This window comes from Lampetra fluviatilis, unplaced genomic scaffold, assembly GCF_964198595.1.
Source record: "Lampetra fluviatilis unplaced genomic scaffold, kcLamFluv1.1 SCAFFOLD_708, whole genome shotgun sequence".
Classification (NCBI taxonomy): Eukaryota; Metazoa; Chordata; class Hyperoartia; order Petromyzontiformes; family Petromyzontidae; genus Lampetra; species Lampetra fluviatilis.
In genome coordinates this window covers 23,546-49,819 of record NW_027620813.1, presented here as the reverse complement: position 1 = coordinate 49,819, position 26,274 = coordinate 23,546, and the positions used below count along the sequence as shown (strand labels likewise).

Sequence of the window (26,274 nt, the reverse complement as noted above, 5' to 3'; positions counted from 1 at the left end):
CTTGCTGCACGGCAAGGCCAAGTTGCGTGTTCTGGAGGACGGGAAGCAGCAGGTGCAGTTGGTTGGGCTGCACCTGATGCAGGTGACCTCGCCTGAGCACGTGATGAGCTTGTTGAACACAGCTTCCTGTGCCAGGTGATACACACACACCTGTACACACACACACCTGTACACACACACCTACACATACAGACACACACTACACACACACCTACACACACCTACACACACACCTACACACACCTACACACACACCTACACACACACACCTACACACACACCTACACACACACACCTACACACACACACACACCTACACACACACACCTAAACACATACCTACACACACACCTACACCTACACACACACCTACACCTACACACACCTACACACACACAGACACACACCTACACACACACACCTACACACACACACCTACACACACACACCTACACACACTCACCTACACACACACCTACACACACACACCTACACACACACCTACACACACACCTACACACACACCTACACACACACTACACCTGTACACACACACACACCTACACACACACACCTACACACACACACCTACACACACACACACACACCTACACACACACACCTACACACACACACACACACCTACACACACACACCTACACACACACCTACACACACCTACACACACACCTACACACACACCTGTACACACACAGACACACACACACCTACACACACACACACCTGTACACACACACAGACACACCTACACACACACACCTACACACACACACACCTACACACCTACACCTACACACACACACACCTACACACACACACCTACACACACACCTGTACACACACTACACCTTTACACACACAGACACACACACACCTACACACACACACACACCTGTACACACACACAGACACACCTACACACACACCTACACACACAAACACACACCTTCACACACACCTACACCTACACACACACACCTACACACACACACCTACACACACACACCTACACACACACACCTACACACACACACCTACACACACACACACCTACACACACACCTGTACACGCACACACACCTACACACACACACACCTACACACACACACACACACCTACACACACAGACACACACACACACCTACACACACACACACCTACACCTACACACCTGTACACACACCACACAGACACACACACACCTACACACACCTACACCTACACACACACCTACACACACACCTACACACACACACCTACACACACACCTACACACACACCTACACACACACCTACACACACACACACCTACACACACACACCTACACAACAACAACAACAACAACCGCCATTCGCCACTAAGTGGCGGTGACGTCACCACGACGCTTGTGCCAGGCCATGTGCACCTTGAGGCCACGTGAAGTGTCGAACGCCCGCTGGCAGGAGGTCACGGGGCAGACCCAGGTGCCACGGGTCGACTGACCGAGATGACCGAGATGACTGGCTGATGCACCACCTGTGCCCCCTACTGTGCCAACTTGCTGTGCTTTAGCCACCCGGCGCTCCGCTCGTTGTTGTGAGCGTCGCTCCTCCGCCCTCCGTTGTTGTTGGAGGGCGACTGCCTCCAACTGCCCAGTAGCGTCCTTCACGAGCCTCCTCCACTGAGGCCGATCTTGACACCGCTGGTACCAGTCATCGGCAAGTCCACTCAGCTCCACGTCCTCCTGTACCACATCACTCCATCTCTTCTCTAGCCCGTGCCGCGCCCGTTTAGCCCCCTCGATCCGGCCGAACAAAAGCTGTTTAGGCATGCGGTGGCTGGGCATGCGGGCTACATGACCCAGCCAACGCAGCCTTGCCTGCCGGAGGAGCTCACTGATGGGACTTTGCCCAGATCTTTCAAGGACTTGTGAGCTCCTCACACAATCCAGCCTGGTTAAACCCAGGATGGATCGTAGGCAGGCCAGCCTAAATGTTTCCAACCGGCGAAGATGCTCCACTAGGGGGGTCCACGTTTCGCAAGCATAGAGAAGGGAGGGAATGACCGTGGCCGAGAAGACCTGAAGCTTCGTGCGGAGCGACAGACCAGGTAGCTTCCACACAGCGTTACGCAACCGATGAAAAGATATTGCCGCTCGACTGATTCGGAGTGAGACCTCTGCTGATAAACTGGAGCCGGTCATGAGCACACTGCCCAGGTATGGGAAACTCTCTACTCTCTCCACAACTGCCCCATCACCGATTGGGAGTTGTGGGGGCGGAGTGCCCGATGGTACAAAATACCCAGGCAGGTGCTTAGTTTTGGTGGGGCTGATGGTAAGGCCCCACCTCTTAGTGGCACGCTCCAGTCTCAGCAGCAGCGTCTCCAACTCCTCTTCTGAATGAGCAGCTATTACCAAATCATCGGCATACATAACGTGGTTGACCAATAGGGAGCCATCCCTTGATCGCACCCGGGCGTCGATCAGCCTCCCATTGTATCTGTACCAAATGGTAATTCCCCCGGTACAGCTATTGAAGGCTTCACGAACTACGCAGTCGAAATAGATGTTAAATAATGTGGGAGCCAGAGGACATCCCTGTCGCACCCCAAGGTGTACAGGGAAAGGCTCCGACTCCCGGCCACGTAGTTTTACCCGGGCCCGCTCACCATCATGAAGGTCCTTAATGATCGTGAGCAGAGGGTCAGGGACTCCGAAAGCACGAAGAACAACCCAGAGCCCAGTCCTACTGATGGTATCATAGGCCTTGACCAGGTCAATAAAGCAGAGATGTAGGTCTTTTTGGAATTCCCTACACCTCTGCTGTAGCAGACGGACAGAAAATATGGCATCTGTGCAGGACCGCCCTTTCCTGAAACCACATTGGGGCTCCGCAAGCCTCTCCTCAGCATGCCTAGCAAGGCGATGTTGAATAATCCTTGCCAGGACCTTACCCGGCACACTGAGGAGTGAGATGCCCCTGTAGTTGTTACAGTCGGTACGGTCCCCCTTCTTAAAGAGGGGGACCACCAGGGCATCCTTCCAGTCCTGCGGAACCCGTCCAGTGGTCCAGACTGTTGTTATGATGTCATATAGGGCAGTCTGTGCACAAACGCCACCCTCCCTCAGCATTTCGCCTGGGAGATCATCTCTGCCCGGTGCCTTCCCTGGTCTCAGACTCCGGATCGCCCTCAGTACTTCCTCAACAGCCGGTACCTCAGCCAGCCACTCACAGGGGGTGACCTCTTCCAATATTTGAGGCACCGCAGCCTCAGCAGGGTTATCCCCACTTTGTGCCATGATGTTTTCCTGGCTGAGAGATTTTCCCTCCCCCAGGACCTCACAGAAATGCTCAGCAAATCTGCAAACCTTTTCCTGGGGGTCGGAGATTGGATCACCGTTTTTTCCTCTAATGATGGTAATAGGTGTGGCGCTGCAGGTTACTTTTTTGATGGAGTTAAATAGTGATTTGTGATCGCGGGCCACTGAGGCAGACTCCATCTCCTCAGCAACCCGCGACCACCACCCATCCTTACAGCGCCTCACGGCTCTCCGAACCTCCGAGCGAAGACTGCGGTAAACCTCCTCATTCTCTGACGTGGGATGCTGTAGGCGATGAGAGTGGGCCTGTCGCTTTTTCTCAATTAACCTGAACACCTCCTCCGTCAGCCAGGGTTCCCGGGGAGGTCTGGACCGCGTACCCAAAGCAGCCATTGCAGCTGCATGAGTCACAGTCTTAAACCTCGCCCATTTACCCTCGACATCAGGTGGAGTGGGGGACGATGCCAACCCCAGCTGCAAGCGATGATGAAATTCTCGCTTGCAACTTTCATCAGCTAACTTAGACCAGGCCACTTTTGGTTGGAATGGGATCCTGGGTGTACACCCACCACCGGAGTGGAAGAATGGCAGGCGCATCTTACAGATGACTAGTCGATGGTCAGAGGGCAGATCAGCTCCACGGTAGGTCCTGGTGTCAAGGACATGGGCTCGCATCCGCTGGTCCGTCACTACGTAGTCCAGCAGATGTTCTTGCTTGGACCCGGCATGCATCCATGATGTTGTGTGGATGCGCCGATGCCGGAAGAGCGTGTTGGTAATTACAAGCCCATGGGCTGCACAAAAATCTAGCAGCCTCCTACCGTTATTATTGAGCTGATCTGGCCCATGCCTTCCAATCACTCCAGACCAGGTGCCAGTATCATGACCAACTCGGGCATTGAAGTCACCCAACAAGATGACTCTGTCCCGAGTGGCCACTTTAGCCAGCACCTGTGACAGGAGGTCATAGAAAGCGTCCGACTCATCGGCTTTGCCTGCATCCCTCCACAGATGTTCGTCTTCGGTGGGGGCATAAGTAACCACGACCACCACTCCTCGCCTCTGGTTGATGGGAAGGCGAGCCCAAAGTAGCCTGGGGCTTACAGCTTCCCACACCTCTCCGCCACGCTCCCACGCCCCCTTCATTCTTTTGTTCAGAAGAAGAGCCACACCCTGTTGTTTGGCAGTCTCCTGCCCCGAGTAGAGGACTGTCCACCCCTCATGGTGGCAGGAGCCAGAACCGGTCCACCGGACCTCCTGAATGCCACAGAGATCCAGGCGGTACCGGTCCAGCTCCCGACAGAGGAGTGGCAGCCTCTCCTCCGCAGTGAGCGTTCGAACATTCCACGTGGCCATCCGCAATGGTTTTTCGTTGTTTCTGGAGGAGCCCCGAGGGTTAAAATTCAATCTCCTGGCTCCGCCAAATGGGGTTTGGCCAGGAGACGTCATAAAAGCCTGACCCCCCGGGGCCTCCGGCACAAGCTTATTAATTACAGGTTTATGTTTACTTCGTAGTTTAGTGGTGGTTAATTGAAGGTGGAGGGGTTACCAGCCCCTCGCACCCGTCCAGAGCCCCCGTTTAGCCACTGTGGTGGTCACAGACGCCATGAGGGGAGAGGCCAATGGGCATTGGCCCTCCCCCCACAGCACTGCCCACGACAGTGTTGCCCGTCCGGCACCGCGAGGAGGTAGGAGGTTGTTTTGCCGGACACACACCTACACACACACACACCTACACACACACACCTACACACACCTACACACACACACACCTACACACACACACCTACACACACACACACACACCTACACACACACACCTACACACACACACACACACCTACACACACACACACCTACACACACACACACACCTACACACACACACACACACCTACACACACACACACACCTACACACACACACACACACACCTTCACACACACACCTACACACACACACACACCTACACACACACACACCTGCACACACACACACACCTACACACACACCTACACACACACACCTACACACACACACACCTACACACACACACACACCTACACACACACACACCTACACACACACACACCTACACACACACACACAGACACACACACACAGCTACACACACACACACACATACCTACAAACATACACCTACACACACCTACACACACACTACACACACCTACACACACACACACCTACACACACACACACCACACACACACACACACCTACACACACACACACCTACACACACACACACCTACACACACACACACCTACACACACACACACACCTACACACACACACACACACCTACACACACACACCTACACACACACACACACCTACACACACACACAGACACACCTACACACACACACAGACACACCTACACACACACACAGACACACCTACACACACCTACACACACACTACACCTGTACACACCTACACACTACACCTGTACACACAGCTACACACACACCTGCAGACACACACACATGTACACACACACACCTGCACACACACACACCTGTACACACACACACACTACACACACCCCTACACACACAAACACACCTGTATACACACACACACTACACACACTACACCTGTACACACTACAGCTACACCTGTACACACTACAGCTACACCTACACCTGTACACACACACACACTACACACACTACACCTGTACACACTACACCTGTACACACACACACTACACACACTACACCTGTACACACACACTACACACACTACACCTCTACACACACACACACTACACACACTACACCTGTACACACACACTACACACACAGCTACACCTGTACACACACACACACACAGCTACACACACTACACCTGTACACACACACACACACACTACACACAGCTACACCTGTACACACACACACACACTACACACACTACACCTCTACACACACACACTACACACACTACACCTGTACACACACACTACACACACAGCTACACCTGTACACACACACACACACAGCTACACACACTACACCTGTACACACACACACACACACTACACACAGCTACACCTGTACACACACACACACACTACACACACTACACCTCTACACACACACACTACACACACTACACCTGTACACACACACTACACACACAGCTCCACCTGTACACACACACAGCTACACACACTACACCTGTACACACACACAGCTACACACTACACCTGTACACACACACACACACTACACACTCTACACCTGTACACACACACACACTACACACACTACACCTGTACACACACACACACTACACACAGCTACACCTGTACACACACACACACTACACACACTACACCTGTACACACACACTACACACACTACACACTCTACACCTGTACACACACACACAGCTACACACTACACCTGTACACACACACACACACTACACACTCTACACCTGTACACACACACACACACTACACACACTACACCTGTACACACACACTACACACACAGCTACACCTGTACACACACACACAGCTACACACACTACACCTGTACACACACACACAGCTACACACTACACCTGTACACACACACACCTGTAGACACTACACCTGTAACTACACCTGTAGACACACACACACACCTGTACACACACACACCTGTACACACACACACCTGTACACACACACTACACCTGTACACACACACCTGTAACTACACCTGTACACACACTACACCTGTAGACACACACTACACCTGTACACACACACCTGTAGACACTACACCTGTAACTACACCTGTAGACACACACACACCTGTACACACACACACCTGTACACACACACTACACCTGTACACACACACCTGTAACTACACCTGTACACACACTACACCTGTACACACACACACCTGTACACACACACACCTGTACACACACACTACACCTGTACACACACACACCTGTACACACACTACACCTGTACACACACACACCTGTAGACACTACACCTGTAACTACACCTGTAGACACACACACACCTGTACACACACACACCTGTACACACACACACCTGTACACACACACACATACACACACTACACCTACACACACACACCTGTAGACACTACACCTGTAACTACACCTGTACACACACTACACCTGTACACACACTACACCTGTACACACACACACCTGTAGACACTACACCTGTAACTACACCTGTAGACACACACACCTGTACACACACACCTGTACACACACACCTGTACACACACACACACCTGTACACACACACTACACCTGTACACACACACCTGTAACTACACCTGTACACACACACACCTGTACACACACACTACACCTGTAGACACACTACACCTACACACACACCTACACACACACACAGCTACACACACACACACACAGCTACACACACACACACACAGCTACACACACACAGCTACACACACACACCTACACACACACTCACCTACACACACACACACCTACACACACACACACCTACACACACACACACACCTACACACACACACACACACACCTACACACACACACACACACACCTACACAGACACACACACACAGATACACACACACAGACACACCTACACACACACACCTACACACACACACACACCTACACACACACACACCTACACACACACACCTACACACACACACACACCTACACACACACACCTACACACACACACCTACACATACACACACCTACACACACACACACACACACCTACACACACACACCTACACACACACACCTACACACACACACCTACACACACACACACACCTACACACACACACACACCTACACACACACACACAGACACACACACCTACACACACACACCACACACACAGACACACACACACGCACCTACACACACACACGCACCTACACACACACACCTGTACACACACACAGCTACACCTACACACCTACACACACACCTACACACACACCTACACACACACCTACACACACACCTATACACACTACACACACACCTGTATACACACACAACTACACACATACACACACCTACACACACACCTACACACACACTACACCTGTACACACACACACCTGTACACACACACACCTGTACACACACACTACACCTGTAGACACACTACACCTACACACACACACACCTACACACACAGCTACACCTGTACACACACACACACACACACAGCTACACACACACACAGCTACACACACACACACAGCTACACACACACACACAGCTACACACACACACATACACACACAAACACCTACACACACACTACACACACACACACACCTACACACACACACACACACCTACACACACACACACCTACACACACACACACACACCTACACACACACACACCTACACACACACACACACACACACACACCTACACACACACACACACACCTACACACACACACACCTACACACACACACCTACACACACACACACACACACACCTACACACACACACACACCTACACACACACACACCTACACACACACACACCTACACACACACACACACCTACACACACACACCACACCTACACAGACACACACACACGCACCTACACACAGACACGCACCTACACACACACACCTGTACACACACACAGCTACACCTACACACACACACACACCTACACACACACCTACATACACACCTACACACACACCTACACACAGACACACACACACAGACACACACACCTACACACACACCTACACACATTACACACACAACCACACCTGTATACACACACACAACTACACACACACACCCCTACACACACACACAGCTACACACACACACACAGCTACACACACACACACACACAGCTACACACACACAGCTACACACACACACCTGTACACACACACAGCTACACCTACACACCTACACACACCTACACACACACCTACACACACACACACAGACACACACACCTACACACACACCTACACACACACCTACACACACACCTACACACACACACACACCTGTATACACACACAACTACACACATACACACACCTACACACACACCTACACACACACTACACCTGTACACACACACACCTGTACACACACACACCTGTACACACACACTACACCTGTAGACACACTACACCTACACACATACACACCTACACACACAGCTACACCTGTACACACACACACACACAGCTACACACACACACACAGCTACACACACACACACAGCTACACACACACACACACAGCTACACACACACACACACAGCTACACACACACACACATACACACACAAACACCTACACACACACTACACACACACACACACACACACACACACCTACACACACACACACACACACCTACACACACACACACACCTACACACACACACACACACCTACACACACACACACACACACACCTACACACACACACACACACACCTACACACACACACACACACACCTACACACACACACCTACACACACACACACACACACCTACACACACACACACACCTACACACACACACACACCTACACACACACACACACACACCTACACACACACACCACACCTACACAGACACACACACACGCACCTACACACAGACACGCACCTACACACACACACCTGTACACACACACAGCTACACCTACACACACACACACACCTACACACACACCTACATACACACCTACACACACACCTACACACAGACACACACACACAGACACACACACCTACACACACACCTACACACATTACACACACAACCACACCTGTATACACACACACAACTACACACACACACCCCTACACACACACCTGTACACACACACAGCTACACCTGTACACACTACAGCTACACCTACACCTGTACACACACAAACACACACACTACACACACTACACCTGTAGACACTACACCTGTAACTACACCTGTACACACACACACCTGTACACACACACCTGTACACACACACACCTGTACACACACACTACACCTGTAGACACTACACCTGTAGACACACTACACACTACACCTACACACACAGCTACACCTGTACACACACACACACACAGCTACACACACACACAGCTACACACACACACACACAGCTACACACACACACACACAGCTACACACACACACAGCTACACACACACACAGCTACACACACACACAGCTACACACACACACACACCTACACACACACACACACACAGCTACACACACACACACAGCTACACACACACACAGCTACACACACACACCTACACACACACACAGCTACACACACACACACTACACACACACAGCTACACACACACACTACACACACAGCTACACACACACACACACAGCTACACACACACACACAGCTACACACACACACACTACACACACAGCTACACACACACACAGCTACACACACACACACAGCTACACACACACACACACAGCTACACACACACACACACAGCTACACACACACACACAGCTACACACACACACACAGCTACACACACACACACAGCTACACACACACACAGCTACACACACACACAACTACACACACACACCTACACACACACACAGCTACACACACACACAGCTACACACACACACAGCTACACACACACAGCTACACACACACACACTACACACACAGCTACACACACACACACACACAGCTACACACACACACACACAGCTACACACACACACACCTGTACACACACACCTGTACACACACACTACACCTGTAGACACACTGCACACTACACCTACACACACACACCTACACACACAGCTACACCTGTACACACACACACACACACAGCTACACACACACACACCTGTAGACACTACACCTGTACACACACACACACACCTGTACACACACACACACCTGTACACACATACACACACTACACCTACACACACACTACACACACAGCTGCACCTGTACACACACAAACACACACATACACACACACACACACCTGTACACACACACCTACACACACACACCTACACACACAGCTACACCTGTACACACACACACACACAACTACAGCTACAGCTACACACCTGTACACACACACTACACACTACACACTACACACACACACACACTACACACACTACTACAGCTACAGCTACACACCTGTACAAACACACACACCTGTACACACACACTACACTTGTACACACACACACACACTACACACTACACCTACACACACACTCTACACACACTACTACAGCTACAGCTACACACCTGTACACACACACACACTACACACTACACACACACACACACTACACACACTACTACAGCTACACACCTGTACACACACACAAACTACACACTACACCTGTAGACACTACACCTGTACACACACACCTGTACACACCTGTACACACACACCTGTAGACACTACACACTACACCTACACACATACACTACACACACAGCTACACCTGTACACACACACCTACACACACACCTACACACACCTACAAACACACACATACACACACACTACACACACACACCTGTACACACACACAGCTACACCTGTAACTACACCTGTAGACACACACACCTACACACCTACACACACACTACACTGTGTGTGTGTCTGTGTGTGTGACTGTGTGTGTGTGTCTGTGTGTGTGACTGTGTGTGTGTGTCTGTGTGTGTGTGTGTGACTGTGTGTGTGTGACTGTGTGTGTGTGTATGTGTGTGTCTGTGTCTGTGTGTGTGTGTGCCTGTGTATGTCTGTGTGTGTGTGTGACTGTGTGTGTGTGTCTGTGTGTGTCTGTGTCTCTGTGTGTGCGTGTGTGTGTCTGTGTGGGTCTGGTTCTGTGTGTGTCTGTGTGTGTGTGTCTGTCTGTGTGTGTCTGTGTGTGTGTGTGTCTGTGTGTGTGACTGTGTGTGTGTGTCTGTGTGTGTGACTGTGTGTGTGTCTGTGTGTGTGACTGTGTGTGTGTGTATGTGTGTGTGTGTGTGTCTGTGTGTGTGTCTGTGTGTGTCTGTGTGTGTGTGTGTCTGTGTGTGTGTGTGTGTGTCTGTGTGTGTGTGTGACTGTGTGTGTGTGTGTGTGTCTGTGTGTGTCTGTGTGTGTGTGTGTGTCTGTGTGTGTCTGTGTGTGTGTGTCTGTGTGTGTGTGTGTGTGTCTGTGTGTGTCTGTGTGTGTGTGTGTGTGTCTGTGTGTGTGTCTGTGTGTGTGTGTGTCTGTGTGTGTGTCTGTGTGTGTGTCTGTGTGTGTCTGTGTGTGTGTGTGTGTGTCTGTGTGTGTCTGTGTGTGTGTGTCTGTGTGTGCAGAACGTCTGGACAGACATCTGCCAACCCTCACTCGTCACGCTCCCACGCTGTGTTCCAGCTCCTCCTCAAAACAGATTCAGGTACCTCCACTCCACCACTTAGTCCACCACTTAGTCCACCACTCACTCACTCACTCACTCACACTCACTCACTCACTCACTCACCCACTCACTCACTCACTCACCCACTCACTCACTCACTCACCCACTCACTCACTCACTCAACCACTCACTCATGCACTCACTCACTCACTCACTCACCCACTCACTCACTCACCCACTCACTCACTCACTCACCCACTCACTCACTCACTCAACCACTCACTCATGCACTCACTCACTCACTCACTCACCCACTCACTCACTCACTCACTCCACCACTCACTCACCCACTCACTCACCCACTCACTCACCCACTCACTCACCCACTCACTCACTCACTCACTCACTCACCTACTCACTCACTCACTCACCCACCCACTCACTCACCCACTCACTCACTCACCCACTCACTCACTCACTCACCCACTCACTCACTCACTCACCTACTCACTCACTCACTCACCCACTCACTCACCCACTCACTCACTCACCCACTCACTCACTCACCCACTCACTCACTCACTCACTCACCCACTCACTCACTCACTCACCCACTCACTCACCCACTCACTCACTCACCCACCCACTCACTCACCCACTCACTCACCCACTCACTCACCCACTCACTCACCCACTCACTCACTCACCCACTCACTCACCCACTCACTCACCCACTCACTCACCCACTCACTCACTCACCCACTCACTCACTCACCCACTCACTCACCCACTCACTCACTCACCCACTCACTCACCCACTCACTCACCCACTCACTCACCCACTCACTCACCCACTCACTCACTCACCCACTCACTCACTCACCCACTCACTCACCCACTCACTCACCCACTCACTCACTCACCCACTCACTCACCCACTCACTCACCCACTCACTCACTCACCCACTCACTCACCCACTCACTCACCCACTCACTCACCCACTCACTCACTCACCCACTCACTCACCCACTCACTCACTCCACCACCACTCCTGGAGTCTATTTCTTCCTGTCTCCATGTCTCTCAGTGTGTCTCTGTGTGTGTGTCTGTGTGTGTCTCTGTGTGTCTCTGTGTGTGTCTCTGTGTGTGTGTCTGTGTGTCTCTGTGTCTCTCTCTGTGTGTCTCTGTGTGTGTCTCTGTGTCTCTCTCTGTGTGTGTCTCTGTGTGTGTCTCTGTGTGTCTCTGTGTGTCTCTCTCTGTGTGTCTCTGTGTGTGTCTCTGTGTCTCTCTGTGTCTCTCTCTGTGTGTCTCTCTGTGTGTCTCTCTGTGTGTCTCTGTGTGTCTCTCTCTGTGTGTCTCTCTGTGTGTGTCTCTGTGTGTGTCTCTGTGTCTCTCTGTGTGTGTCTCTCTCTGTGTGTCTTTCTGTCTGTCTCTCTGTGTCTCTCTCTGTGTGTCTCTGTGTGTGTCTCTGTGTGTCTCTGTGTGTCTCTCTCTGTGTGTCTCTGTGTGTGTCTCTGTGTGTGTCTCTGTGTGTCTCTGTGTGTCTCTCTCTGTGTGTGTCTCTGTGTGTCTCTGTGTGTGTCTCTGTGTGTCTCTGTGTGTCTCTGTGTGTGTCTCTGTGTGTGTCTCTGTGTGTGTCTCTGTGTGTGTCTCTGTGTGTGTCTCTGTGTGTGTCTTTCTGTGTGTGTCTTTCTGTGTGTGTCTCTGTGTGTGTCTCTGTGTGTGTCTCTGTGTGTGTCTCTGTGTGTCTCTGTGTGTCTCTGTGTGTCTCTGTGTGTCTCTGTGTGTGTCTCTGTGTGTGTCTCTCTCTGTGTGTCTCTGTGTGTCTCTGTGTCTCTCTCTGTGTGTGTCTCTGTGTGTGTCTCTGTGTCTCTCTGTGTGTGTCTCTCTGTGTCTCTGTGTGTGTCTTTCTGTGTGTCTCTCTGTGTCTCTCTCTGTGTGTCTCTCTGTGTGTCTCTGTGTGTCTCTCTGTGTGTCTCTGTGTGTCTTTCTGTGTGTCTCTGTGTGTGTCTCTGTGTGTGTCTCTGTGTGTGTCTCTGTGTGTCTCTGTGTGTGTCTCTGTGTGTGTCTCTCTGTGTGTCTCTGTGTGTGTCTCTGTGTGTGTCTCTGTGTGTGTCTCTGTGTGTCTCTGTGTGTGTCTCTGTGTGTGTCTCTGTGTGTCTCTGTGTGTCTCTGTGTGTGTCTCTGTGTGTCTCTGTGTGTGTCTCTGTGTGTGTCTCCGTGTGTCTCTGTGTCTCTCTCCATGTCCGTGTGTCTCTGTGTCTCTCTCCATGTCTCTGTGTGTCTCTGTGTCTCTGTGTGTCTCAGTGTGTCTCTGTGTGTCTCCGTGTGTCTCTGTGTGTCTCCGTGTGTCTCTGTGTGTCTCTGTGTGTCTCTGTGTGTCTCTGTGTGTCTCTGTGTGTCTCCGTGTGTCTCTGTGTGTCTCTGTGTGTCTCCGTGTGTCTCCGTGTGTCTCTGTGTGTCTCTGTGTGTCTCCGTGTGTCTCCGTGTGTCTCTGTGTGTCTCTGTGTGTCTCTGTGTGTCTCCGTGTGTCTCTGTGTGTCTCTGTGTGTCTCCGTGTGTCTCCGTGTGTCTCTGTGTGTCTCTGTGTGTCTCTGTGTGTCTCTGTGTGTCTCCGTGTGTCTCTGTGTGTCTCTGTGTGTCTCTGTGTGTCTCTGTGTGTCTCTGTGTGTCTCTGTGTGTCTCCGTGTGTCTCTGTGTGTCTCTGTGTGTCTCTGTGTGTCTCTGTGTGTCTCAGTGTGTCTCTGTGTGTCTCTGTGTGTCTCTGTGTGTCTCAGTGTGTCTCTGTGTGTCTGTGTGTCTTTGTGTGTCTCTGTGTGTCTCCGTGTGTCTCCGTGTGTCTCTGTGTGTCTCTCTGTGTGTCTCTGTGTGTCTCTGTGTGTCTCTGTGTGTCTCTGTGTGTCTCTCTGTGTGTCTCTGTGTGTCTCTGTGTGTCTCAGTGTGTCTCAGTGTGTCTCTGTGTGTCTCCACGTGTCTCTGTGTCTCTCTGTGTGTCTCTGTGTGTGTCTCTGTGTGTCTCTGTGTGTGTCTTTGTGTGTCTCTGTGTGTCTCAGTGTGTCTCTGTGTGTCTCTGTGTGTCTCAGTGTGTCTCAGTGTGTCTCTGTGTGTCTCTGTGTGTCTCTGTGTGTCTCTGTGTGTCTCAGTGTGTCTCTGTGTGTCTCAGTGTGTCTCAGTGTGTCTCTGTGTGTCTCTGTGTGTCTCTGTGTGTCTCAGTGTGTCTCTGTGTGTCTGTGTGTCTTTGTGTGTCTCTGTGTGTCTCCGTGTGTCTCCGTGTGTCTCTGTGTGTCTCCGTGTGTCTCCGTGTCTCTCTGTGTGTCTCTGTGTGTCTCTCTGTGTGTCTCTGTGTGTCTCTGTGTGTCTCTGTGTGTCTCTCTGTGTGTCTCTGTGTGTCTCTGTGTGTCTCAGTGTGTCTCAGTGTGTCTCTGTGTGTCTCCACGTGTCTCTGTGTCTCTCTGTGTGTCTCTGTGTGTGTCTCTGTGTGTCTCTGTGTGTGTCTTTGTGTGTCTCTGTGTGTCTCAGTGTGTCTCTGTGTGTCTCTGTGTGTCTCAGTGTGTCTCAGTGTCTCTGTGTGTCTCTGTGTGTCTCAGTGTGTCTCTCTGTCTCTCTCCGTGTCTCTGTCTGTGTGCAGGGCGTCTTCACGGATCCTTCTCTCTGGTGGACCTGGCGGGCAGTCTCTCTCCGTGTCTCTCTGTGTCTCTCTGTGTCTCTCTGCGTGTCTCTGTGTGTCTCAGTGTGTCTCTGTGTGTCTCAGTGTGTCTCTCTGTCTCTGTGTGTCTCTGTCTCTCTCCGTGTCTCTGTCTATGTGCAGGGCGTCTGCATGGATCCTTCTCTCTGGTGGACCTGGCTGGGAGTCTCTCTCCGTGTCTCTCAGTGTGTCTCAGTGTGTCTCTGTGTGTCTCTGTGTGTCTCTGTGTGTCTCTCTGTCTCTGTGTGTCTCTGTGTGTCTCTGTGTCTCTCTGTCTCTCTCCGTGTCTCTGTCTATGTGCAGGGCGTCTGCACGGATCCTTCTCTCTGGTGGACCTGGCGGGCAGTGAGCGAGGTGCTGACACCAACAGCGCCGATCGCACCACCCGCATCGAGGGGGCGGAGATCAACAAGAGCCTGTTAGCTCTCAAGGTTACACTACACTATACACTACTACACTACACTATACACTACACTATACACTACTACACTACTACACTATACACTATACACTACTACACTATACACTACACTATACACTACTACACTACACTATACACTACACTATACACTACAACACTACTACACTATACACTACTACACTACACTATACACTACTACACTATACACTACACTATACACTACTACACTACACTATACACTACACTATACACTACTACACTACTACACTATACACTATACACTACTACACTATACACTACACTATACACTACTACACTACACTATACACTACACTATACACTACACTACACTATACACTACACTATACACTACAACACTACTACACTATACACTACTACACTACACTATACACTACTACACTATACACTACACTATACACTACTACACTACACTATACACTACACTATACACTACACTACACTATACACTACACTATACACTACAACACTACTACACTATACACTACTACACTACACTATACACTACTACACTATACACTACTACACTACACTATACACTACTACACTACACTATACACTACTACACTACACTATACACTACACTATACACTACTACACTACACTATACACTACTACACTATACACTACACTATACACTACACTATACACTACACTATACACTACTACACTATACACTACTACACTATACACTACACTATACACTACTACACTACACTATACACTACTACACTACACTATACACTACTACACTATACACTACACTATACACTACTACACTATACTATACACTACTACACTACACTATACACTACTACACTATACACTACTACACTACACTATACACTACTACACTATACACTACTACACTATACACTACTACACTATACACTACTACACTATACTATACACTATACACTACTACACTACACTATACACTATACACTACACTATACACTACTACACTACACTATACACTACTACACTATACACTACTACACTACACTATACACTACACTATACACTACTACACTATACACTACTACACTATACACTACTACACTATACACTACTACACTATACACTACTACACTATACACTACTACACTATACACTACTACACTATACACTACTACACTATACACTACTACACTATACACTACTACACTACACTATACACTACTACACTACACTATACACTACTACACTACACTATACACTACTACACTATACACTACTACACTACACTATACACTACACTATACACTACTACACTATACACTACTACACTATACACTACTACACTACACTATACACTACACTATACACTACTACACTATACACTACTACACTATACACTACTACACTATACACTACTACACTATACACTACTACACTATACACTACTACACTATACACTACTACACTATACACTACTACACTATACACTACTACACTATACACTACTACACTATACACTACTACACTATACACTACACTATACACTACACTATACACTACTACACTATACACTACACTATACACTACACTATACACTACACTATACACTACTACACTATACACTACTACACTATACACTACTACACTACACTATACACTATACACTACACTATACACTACTACACTATACACTACACTATACACTACACTATACACTACACTATACACTACTACACTATACACTACTACACTATACACTACACTATACACTATACACTACTACACTACACTATACACTACTACACTACACTATACACTACTACACTACACTATACACTACTACACTACACTACTACACTATACACTATACACTACTACACTATACACTACTACACTATACACTACTACACTATACACTACACTATACACTACTACACTATACACTATTACACTATACACTACTACACTATACACTACTACACTATACACTACACTATACACTATACACTACTACACTACACTATACACTACTACACTACACTATACACTACTACACTACACTATACACTACTACACTACACTACTACACTATACACTATACACTACTACACTATACACTACTACACTATACACTACTACACTATACACTACACTATACACTACTACACTATACACTACTACACTATACACTACTACACTATACACTACTACACTATACACTACTACACTATACACTACTACACTATACACTACTACACTATACACTACTACACTATACACTACTACACTATACACTACTACACTATACACTACTACACTATACACTACTACACTACACTATACACTACTACACTATACACTATACACTACTACACTATACACTACTACACTACACTATACACTACTACACTATACACTACACTATACACTACTACACTATACACTACACACTATACACTACTACACTATACACTACTACACTATACACTACTACACTATACACTACTACACTATACACTACTACACTATACACTACACTATACACTACTACACTATACACTACTACACTACACACTACACTATACACTACTACACTATACACTACTACACTATACACTACTACACTATACACTACTACACTATACACTACACTATACACTACTACACTATACACTACTACACTATACACTACTACACTACACTATAGACTACTACACTACACTATACACTACTACACTACTACACTACTACACTACTACACTATACACTACTACACTATAAACTACCACACTACACTCTACACTACTACACTATACACTACTACACTATACACTACTACACTACACTATACACTACTACACTATACACTACTACACTATACACTACTACACTATACACTACTACACTATACACTACTACACTATACACTATACACTACTACACTACACTATACACTACTACACTATACACTACTACACTATACACTACTACACTACACTATACACTACTACACTACTACACTATACACCACTACACTATACACTACTACACTACTACACTAATACACTACTACACTACTACACTATACACTACACTATACACTACACTATACACTACACTATACACTACTACACTAGACACTACTACACTACACTATACACTACTACACTATACACTACTACACTACACTATACACTACACTATACACTACTACACTACACTATACACTACTACACTATACACTACACTATACACTACTACACTATACACTACTACACTACACTATACACTACACTATACACTACACTATACACTACACTATACACTACTACACTATACACTACTACACTATACACTACACTATACACTACACTATACACTACACTATACACTACTACACTATACACTACTACACTATACACTACTACACTATACACTACTACACTACACTATACACTATACACTACTACACTATACACTACACTATACACTACACTATACACTACTACACTATACACTACTACACTATACACTACTACACTATACACTACACTATACACTATACACTACTACACTACACTATACACTACTACACTACACTATACACTACTACACTACACTATACACTACTACACTACACTACTACACTATACACTATACACTACTACACTATACACTACTACACTATACACTACTACACTATACACTACACTATACACTACTACACTATACACTACTACACTATACACTACTACACTATACACTACTACACTATACACTACTACACTACACTATACACTACTACACTATACACTACTACACTATACACTACTACACTATACACTATACACTACTACACTATACACTACTACACTACACTATACACTACTACACTATACACTACACTATACACTACTACACTATACACTACTACACTATACACTACTACACTATACACTACTACACTATACACTACACTATACACTACTACACTATACACTACTACACTACACACTACACTATACACTACTACACTATACACTACTACACTATACACTACTACACTATACACTACACTATACACTACTACACTATACACTACTACACTATACACTACAACACTATACACTACACTATACACTACTACACTACACTATAGACTACTACACTACACTATACACTACTACACTACTACACTACTACACTACTACACTATACACTACACTATACACTACTACACTATAAACTACCACACTACACTCTACACTACTACACTATACACTACTACACTATACACTACTACACTACACTATACACTACTACACTATACACTACTACACTATACACTACTACACTATACACTACTACACTATACACTACTACACTATACACTATACACTACTACACTACACTATACACTACTACACTATACACTACTACACTATACACTACTACACTACACTATACACTACTACACTACTACACTATACACCACTACACTATACACTACTACACTACTACACTAATACACTACTACACTACTACACTATACACTACACTATACACTACACTATACACTACACTATACACTACTACACTAGACACTACTACACTACACTATACACTACTACACTATACACTACTACACTACACTATACACTACACTATACACTACTACACTACACTATACACTACTACACTATACACTACACTATACACTACTACACTATACACTACTACACTACACTATACACTACACTATACACTACACTATACACTACACTATACACTACACTATACACTACTACACTATACACTACACTATACACTACTACACTACACTATACACTATACACTACACTATACACTACTACACTATACACTACACTATACACTACACTATACACTACACTATACACTACTACACTATACACTACTACACTATACACTACACTATACACTATACACTACTACACTACACTATACACTACTACACTACACTATACACTACTACACTACACTATACACTACTACACTACACTACTACACTATACACTATACACTACTACACTATACACTACTACACTATACACTACTACACTATACACTACACTATACACTACTACACTATACACTACTACACTATACACTACTACACTATACACTACTACACTATACACTACACTATACACTATACACTACTACACTACACTATACACTACTACACTACACTATACACTACTACACTACACTATACACTACTACACTACACTACTACACTATACACTATACACTACTACACTATACACTACTACACTATACACTACTACACTATACACTACACTATACACTACTACACTATACACTACTACACTATACACTACTACACTATACACTACTACACTATACACTACTACACTATACACTACTACACTATACACTACTACACTATACACTACTACACTATACACTACTACACTATACACTACTACACTATACACTACTACACTATACACTACTACACTACACTATACACTACTACACTATACACTATACACTACTACACTATACACTACTACACTACACTATACACTACTACACTATACACTACACTATACACTACTACACTATACACTACACACTATACACTACTACACTATACACTACTACACTATACACTACTACACTATACACTACTACACTATACACTACACTATACACTACTACACTATACACTACTACACTACACACTACACTATACACTACTACACTATACACTACTACACTATACACTACTACACTATACACTACTACACTATACACTACACTATACACTACTACACTATACACTACTACACTATACACTACTACACTACACTATAGACTACTACACTACACTATACACTACTACACTACTACACTACTACACTACTACACTATACACTACTACACTATAAACTACCACACTACACTCTACACTACTACACTATACACTACTACACTATACACTACTACACTACACTATACACTACTACACTATACACTACTACACTATACACTACTACACTATACACTACTACACTATACACTATACACTACTACACTACACTATACACTACTACACTATACACTACTACACTATACACTACTACACTACACTATACACTACTACACTACTACACTATACACCACTACACTATACACTACTACACTACTACACTAATACACTACTACACTACTACACTATACACTACACTATACACTACACTATACACTACACTATACACTACTACACTAGACACTACTACACTACACTATACACTACTACACTATACACTACTACACTACACTATACACTACACTATACACTACTACACTACACTATACACTACTACACTATACACTACACTATACACTACTACACTATACACTACTACACTACACTATACACTACACTATACACTACACTATACACTACACTATACACTACTACACTATACACTACTACACTATACACTACACTATACACTACACTATACACTACACTATACACTACTACACTATACACTACTACACTATACACTACTACACTATACACTACTACACTACACTATACACTATACACTACTACACTATACACTACACTATACACTACACTATACACTACTACACTATACACTACTACACTATACACTACTACACTATACACTACACTATACACTATACACTACTACACTACACTATACACTACTACACTACACTATACACTACTACACTACACTATACACTACTACACTACACTACTACACTATACACTATACACTACTACACTATACACTACTACACTATACACTACTACACTATACACTACACTATACACTACTACACTATACACTACTACACTATACACTACTACACTATACACTACTACACTATACACTACTACACTACACTATACACTACTACACTATACACTACTACACTATACACTACTACACTATACACTATACACTACTACACTATACACTACTACACTACACTATACACTACTACACTATACACTACACTATACACTACTACACTATACACTACACACTATACACTACTACACTATACACTACTACACTATACACTACTACACTATACACTACTACACTATACACTACACTATACACTACTACACTATACACTACTACACTACACACTACACTATACACTACTACACTATACACTACTACACTATACACTACTACACTATACACTACACTATACACTACTACACTATACACTACTACACTATACACTACAACACTATACACTACACTATACACTACTACACTACACTATAGACTACTACACTACACTATACACTACTACACTACTACACTACTACACTACTACACTATACACTACACTATACACTACTACACTATAAACTACCACACTACACTCTACACTACTACACTATACACTACTACACTATACACTACTACACTACACTATACACTACTACACTATACACTACTACACTATACACTACTACACTATACACTACTACACTATACACTACTACACTATACACTATACACTACTACACTACACTATACACTACTACACTATACACTACTACACTATACACTACTACACTACACTATACACTACTACACTACTACACTATACACCACTACACTATACACTACTACACTACTACACTATACACTACTACACTATACACTACACTATACACTACACTATACACTACACTATACACTACTACACTAGACACTACTACACTACACTATACACTACTACACTATACACTACTACACTACACTATACACTACACTATACACTACTACACTACACTATACACTACTACACTATACACTACACTATACACTACTACACTATACACTACTACACTACACTATACACTACACTATACACTACACTATACACTACACTATACACTACACTATACACTACTACACTATACACTACACTATACACTACTACACTATACACTACTACACTATACACTACACTATACACTACTACACTATACACTACTACACTATACACTACTACACTATACACTACTACACTATACACTACACTATACACTACACTATACACTACTACACTATACACTACTACACTATACACTACTACACTATACACTACTACACTATACACTACTACACTATACACTACTACACTATACACTACTACACTATACACTACTACACTACACTATACACTACTACACTATACACTACTACACTACACACTACTACACTATACACTACTACACTACACACTACACTATACACTACTACACTACACACTACTACACTATACACTACTACACTACACACTACTACACTATACACTACACTACACTATACACTACTACACTATACACTACTACACTATACACTACACTACACTATACACTACTACACTATACACTACTACACTATACACTACTACACTATACACTACACTATACACTACTACACTATACACTACTACACTACACACTACTACACTATACACTACTACACTACACACTACTACACTACACTATACACTACTACACTATACACTACTACACTATACACTACTACACTATACACACTACACTACACTACTACACTATACACTACACTATACACTACACTATACACTACACTATACACTACTACACTATACACTACACTATACACTACTACACTATACACTACTACACTACACTATACACTACACTATACACTACTACACTATACACTATACACTACTACACTATACACTACTACACTATACACTACTACACTATACACTACTACACTATACACTACTACACTATACACTACTACACTATACACTACTACACTATACACTACTACACTATACACTACACTATACACTACACTACACTATACACTACTACACTATACACTACACTACACTATACACTACTACACTATACACTACTACACTATACACTACTACACTATACACTACTACACTATACACTACTACACTATACACTACACTACACTATACACTACACTACACTATACACTACACTATACACTACACTACACTATACACTACACTATACACTACACTACACTATACACTACTACACTATACACTACTACACTATACACTACACTATACACTACACTATACACTACACTCTGTCTGTCTCTCTAGGAGTGTATCCGTGCGCTGGGACAGAACCAGGCCCACACTCCGTTCCGCGCCAGCAAACTCACCCAGGTGCTGAGGGACAGTTTCATCGGAGAGAAGTCTCGCACTTGTATGGTGAGTAGAGAGACAGGGACAGACAGACACACAGAGACAC

The 26,274-nt window shown here is 45.4% G+C and overlaps 1 long non-coding RNA gene across 1 annotated transcript; it reads left to right on the top strand.

The window, feature by feature from the left end:
• On the top strand, nucleotides 1–26,219 carry LOC144954407 (uncharacterized). Its single transcript, XR_013641183.1, has 4 exons — nucleotides 1–135; nucleotides 12,754–12,833; nucleotides 16,784–16,911; nucleotides 26,124–26,219. It is a non-coding gene; the product is annotated as an uncharacterized LOC144954407 (long non-coding RNA).
• Nucleotides 26,220–26,274: the final 55 nt, after the last annotated feature.